This window comes from Bombus bifarius, unplaced genomic scaffold, assembly GCF_011952205.1.
Source record: "Bombus bifarius isolate JDL3187 unplaced genomic scaffold, Bbif_JDL3187 scf7180000009295, whole genome shotgun sequence".
Classification (NCBI taxonomy): domain Eukaryota; kingdom Metazoa; phylum Arthropoda; class Insecta; order Hymenoptera; family Apidae; genus Bombus; species Bombus bifarius.
This window is the reverse complement of record NW_022885025.1, coordinates 89,134-95,001: the sequence shown is the minus strand read 5'-3', so window position 1 is coordinate 95,001 and position 5,868 is coordinate 89,134. Positions and strand designations below refer to the sequence as shown.

General features: G+C 37.5%; 1 non-coding gene and 1 pseudogene across 1 annotated transcript; both read left to right on the top strand.

The window, feature by feature from the left end:
• The first annotated feature begins 772 nt into the window (after positions 1-772).
• Trnas-gcu lies at positions 773-854 on the top strand. Its single transcript has one exon. It is a non-coding gene; the product is annotated as a tRNA-Ser (tRNA).
• A 10-nt stretch (positions 855-864) lies between these two features.
• Positions 865-983, top strand: LOC117215001 (annotated as a pseudogene).
• Positions 984-5,868: the final 4,885 nt, after the last annotated feature.

Sequence of the window (5,868 nt, the reverse complement as noted above, 5' to 3'; positions counted from 1 at the left end):
ATTATATCTCCTGGATGTACTCATAATTGCTAGAAAAAGGGGATTCATCAGAAAAAGAAAATACTGTGCCCAAATTCAATTATCCTATTGTAAATACTTACAATAAGCGGAGACAATAATGGGAAATGTCTACAATAACTGAAACTTTTGCACAGTCTTTGAAAAACGGGTTGTTTATGAAATCAGCTAGCCCGTCAATTTGACGGGTTAAGTAAAGATAGGCATACTACATAGAGAATTCAAACATTAGAAAGCCTGGGAAAAAATAGTTGTATAAATTCTTTAGATGAAATGATCAATTTACGATGCAAAATGGTTAAAATTAATGCTATGGTTTTTGAGATATTTCATTTCAAAGTTCGAAATTCGTCAAATTGGTGGCTCCCGTAAAGCTAGTGTTAATGTTAATGTTTTTTTAATGATAATTTTAAAGAAAGACTTTTTATTTAAAACACTCACCTGAAACCTACAGACCTATGTGAAATAACGAATTGCGTTGATCAACGCACAAAGAAATGTGATTCTACTTAAAAGAAACGTTGTGTTTTCAATTCTTGTATGTCCTTCCATACCTACCTACGAAGAAACTAATAATATCAAGTCACTTAGCTCTTGTTGGGAAAGTTTTTTTAGAGTAAGTAATTTTGTAATATTTTACAATCACGATCGACGTTGCAGCTGCATTCTATTTAGATTTTGCGACACATAATTTCTTGACAATTGCCACAGGTATAGACGCTTAAACGTTATCTAGATATAATTACATTTGGTTGACGAGGTGGTCGAGTGGTTAAAGCGTTGGACTGCTAATCCAATGTGCTCTGCACGCGTCGGTTCGAATCCCATCCTCGTCGGTGTTTTTCGGCCAACGCCCTGGCCGCGCTGAGTGCACTCGTTCCCGTCAGATCACGAAAGTTAAGCAGCGCTGGGCACGGATAGTACTTAGATGGATGATCGCCTGGGAACTCCGTGTGGCGTTGGCGAAGCGCGCTGGGCCCGCCGTGCCCCCCGTGGGTTTCGGGCTTGGGCGCTGGTGGCTCAGCGCTTCGGGGCCGCCAAACAGTGCGGTAGGGGAACCGGGCTGCCTGGCACGGTGGCTCCGGCGAAGAGGCGCGGTGTGATAATGGTCACACACCGCCCCATCAGCGGTGGTATTAGGCGCGCGGGGGAAGCCCCGTTGCGACGCTCACACCGGTTCCCAGGCCTCTCTCGATCGCAGCCGAGACGGTTATCGTGGAGGTTTTAGTCGGTTGGAGTCCGACACTACCACTCCGCCTTCCCCAGAAGCGGCCTGGCTACCGTGCGGATTTCCTCCACGTAAAATATAAAAAAAAGATATAATTACATTTAATTTTCGGTGAAAAGGTATACTAATGTCATATTATTGTTAACATTTACAGCGTAAAGGTAGCAAATAATACCTAAGGTTATAACGAAATGATTTTAAGTTTAAAATTCTAGAATTTGGCTCGAATTCCATTTGCGCCGGATGTGTTGTTCCACAGATAACAACTTCCGTGTTTCAACTCATGCTACTTTACGAGACTCGAATTTTTTCGACTAACACTTTAAACGTGTAAAGAGAAAGAGGAGGAAATTTTATACGAGTTTGCGAGTTTCATAATTTCACATACTGCGACAATTTTCCAAAATTTATTTCAAATTATAGCCATTTGAAGTGAAACTAAAGACAGATTCACGAGACAACAAGTAACTAAGTGTGTAGAACACTTAAATACAACTGCGAAGATATTGGTAACACTTTATAGTCAACTTTTACCTTCTAGAAATTTATATTTAAGGTAGTCAACCTGATTATTAACATGTAAGAAATAAAAGTATCGTAGCAATTATAAGATATACAGAAATAATTTATACGTAAAAATTGTGTAGGAGAAATTTAGTTATACAACGCTTAAGAATTTATTCATATCATTTTTCAAAATGTATTCATTCTTTCATTCTTGTCACAATTAACGAAATAATTTTTATACTACAATATTGATAAATATAAAGTACACAAGAATTGGAGCAAGAAGTAAACGCAGCGTAAAATTTTTTAATCCATTAATGTAGTCATTTTTATTTAACTATTCCATGGATACGTCAGCAAAGAATATAGAAACTTTAAGAATAAAATTTCATCTAACTCAAGATGAAATATAAATAGATTCGTTAAAATAGTTTCTTATCGCATATACTTGGACAACAAGAAATGGTTTAGAAAATGGCTCCAAGATGCAAAATCGTTTGTTCTCATTATCACTCTCGGTTACTCCACGCACACATCTTCTATTTACATGGATGTTATGGCCAACTTGAAAACCTTAAATTTCTTTATTACTGGTTGTATACAAAGCAGAGTTATTAATATAGTAAATAAAATAGTAGTAATTGATTTGGTTTGGCGTGGCCAATCCAAGGAACTCGCGTGCAGGGTGCAATTGCAGGAAGCAAAACTCACGAAGGCATCCGCGTTATCGAACTGTTGGCCACGCAGAGCTTCGAAGAAGTTAAAGCCGCACGTGTTTATTAATCTCTAAATCTTTAAACATTGTCATTAAAATAATTGTCACTAGAGTATGATGGATGCCAAGTCCATCACAATCGAGCAAGTCATTGCTCTATCAACGTCATGAGTAACAACAGGGAAGTTTCTTAAGATTATAATCTTTTAAGGGGGGAGGGGGGGGGGTAAGGTTAATTCGTACAAAAATAAGGCATGTCTTTGTGAATTATTTGTGACGACACAGTTAAAATCTCTTTATTAAAACCAATAGTACATTAAAGTATGACATTCGAAGAATATTGTATAAAATTTTCACGGAGAAATACTAAAAAATACGGCAATGGCAGTAATTATTCGGGCGTGTCTCTTGGTGCTGAATCATCTGAAATAAAAAAATCAAAGTTCATTCGTTAGATAACAGTTTTCTACAGGTAACGCTGGAAGGGTTTTTCGAAATTTCAATTTTTCACTTTTTTGGAACACTTTGAAGGAATAAATCAGCCGATTTTGCGAAAATTTGCGGCTGTACATATTGCGCTATGTATGTAGCATTTTTAAAGCCTTCGCGAATGGATATTCGAGTTTCTGAACTCTGTATTTTATTCACCGGAACAAAATATATTATAATAAAATCATAACAGATGAACGGATACAACGTAATTAACGCTTGAACAATAGAATACAAAATTCAAGATGCAGGCATCGCAAAGATGATAACCTAACATTTCAAATCTTTTTTATACATATCGACAAATATCTTTTTAGTGTTTTAAATTTCAAACTTTAACGATGAGGAAATATAATGATACTAGTTGGATTGCAGCAAAGTACAAATGCGACAACTACGCGAAATATCGTGACATCTTTTTATGTGGTTTTGGCGAGGTCCCTTTATACAACATTTTGGGAATAGGGAATATCCTATCAGAGATCCTGTCGTAGACATACATAAGCTGGAGGTAAAGTTCGCAGGTGGCCTGCTAGAGTCCCTTCTTACTTCGATTCATGCTTCGTGACGTCAGACATTAGTAATTAAATTAAAGTCTCAGCTCTACTATTGTTCCCTCCAGTACGTATAAATAAACAACTAATGTAGAATCGTGGGATTTTTTAACTTTTTTATTACATATATACCATCTCGTGTTTGCTACCTATTTCAATTGTCTAGAAGTGGACAAATTTTATAAAACAAACTATCGTAAAACGCGAAAATTTACATGTCCACTCCATTTGCCGAATAAGTGTCTCTCCCTTGCTGAAAAGGAGGGTAACTGTATCATCTCATTTATTCTACGAAGCGGGATAAAGGGTATAGTGAATCGTTAAAACCCTGAAACAGACTTTTCAAATTGCCTCCGATAGTCTTCAAGAAAATAATTTCTAACTTTCTATGCAGATTACGCTGTACTAAATTCTTAACGGGGTATAAATTAATAACTCTCTTTTAATGTGCAATGTCGTTGCGTTAAAGTTATATCTGGCAGCAATGTTTTATAAGGAATTTCATTTATATATGTATTGTCACGTCCCGCGCTGCGCACGCACCGTAACGTAGACTAAAACTACCAATAGCACGAGAGAGCGTTCCAATTTGAAATTTAAATAAATTTTAACAATTTGTATAGAAACCAAATTCGAACCTCACAACCCCCACGGAATAACCCGTCACATGACGACCCCTCCACGGTAGACTTAAATATAAATAAGCGTAGCGACATAGGAGAAGCGAAATAATTAGTTTTAGAGTAGTTAATTCCTCAGTTTTGTGTGATTAGTTCCTCAGTTCGTGGTTCTCCTTGGTACTTGGCGCTCAGTTCCCCATTTCTTGGCAAGTAATTTCTTGTTCATAGCGATTGATTCTTAATTCCTCTAGCTCTTAATTTCTCAATTCCTTTGCTTTCCTTTTTGTTACGTCGCGTAACACTCTACCTGACCCAGGCCACACACCGCGGGCAAGATGGCAACCAGATGTCTTCGGATACTCACTGCGTACCCCCAATAGTCTCAAGTATCGTCCATAAATCTTAGGAATTTCCTAGTCGAGGTCTTTCAAACTGAACAAACGTCTGTTTCCGAAGCATTTCCAAAGACCATTGTCTACCACGGCTTGACAAGGGAAAGTTGGTTTTTCTCACGTATGATGCAACTTTCCTCTCACGAACCACTTTCTCTCGAGGGCGGTTAAGACCCTTCGTTTAACCAATTAACAACGAAGACTATTTCCCTCACTATCTTAGCCAAAATCGTCATCCACAAATCCGATGGTCCCGTGCGCTAGACACACCCATCCTTGGCTTTCCTTCGCCACAGCATCGTCTCCGAACGGTACTGATTTTACATCCTTCGAACAGTCAACATCCTTCGACCGGGTTTACACCCGAAGATCAGTCAGTCTCAATCAAGCATCTCGTCAAGCGGTCAACAATTCGAATACAGTGAGTCGACAAATCCATCAGTATCCGCGATAATCCGCCTAGAGACTCAGGTCGCACTCATTCGTAGTCATCTCATAACAAATATTCATTTTGTGTTACACCGAAGTTGTTGATTTGTGAAAATATATAATAACCTGTTAGCAACAGCGTTATCTTTCATTTAACTACCCTTATTATCCTAAACGAAATAAGGGATCGAGCGATTCGCGGCGTCGATTAGCAAATCGTAACGGGAATTTACGACTCCCGTTGGCGCGCTTCTTCGAGATCGCGTCTTCCCGCGAACGTGCGAAAACACTTTTAATTCTTTAGTTCCTTAGTTTTTCAGCTCTTAATTCCTTTAGCTCTTAGTTTTTGCTATCAGCTTTTAGGTTCTTTAGTCCTTTAGTTCTTTAGCTTTTAGTTCTTTGTTTTATCAGTTCCCAATTCTTATTAGTATTGTTAATCGACGTGTTTGTATGTGTCAATTTGTAAACTATCGAAAATCTATCGAAATTAAAATCTTGTAATTAATAAGAGCGAAAACGTATTGCACACGATTGTAATTCCGAGCATTCGAAATTTCAAGAACCATTTTGTCAATATCCAATTAGAATATGAATAAACATTTTTTTGTGAAGAATATTTGTCTAATAATATAATAGGATTATTTTCACCAACTTTAATCCTCTCCCGCGCCAGTACTCCTGCGCATAGCAGGTTAGCCGAAACGTGGAGTTTAATTTCCAATCGCATTAAATAACAGACAATACTACAATTTAATCTAAATTTAAAAATTAACGGCAACGCAACCAAAACGAGACAAACAAAACGTAACAGTATATCATCCCTCTCCCTTTTGTATATGCAAAACTTAGAACGAACTGCTGAGTTAATATTTTCATTCTGCGTTAATTTATACATACGACTTAATAACCTAAATGA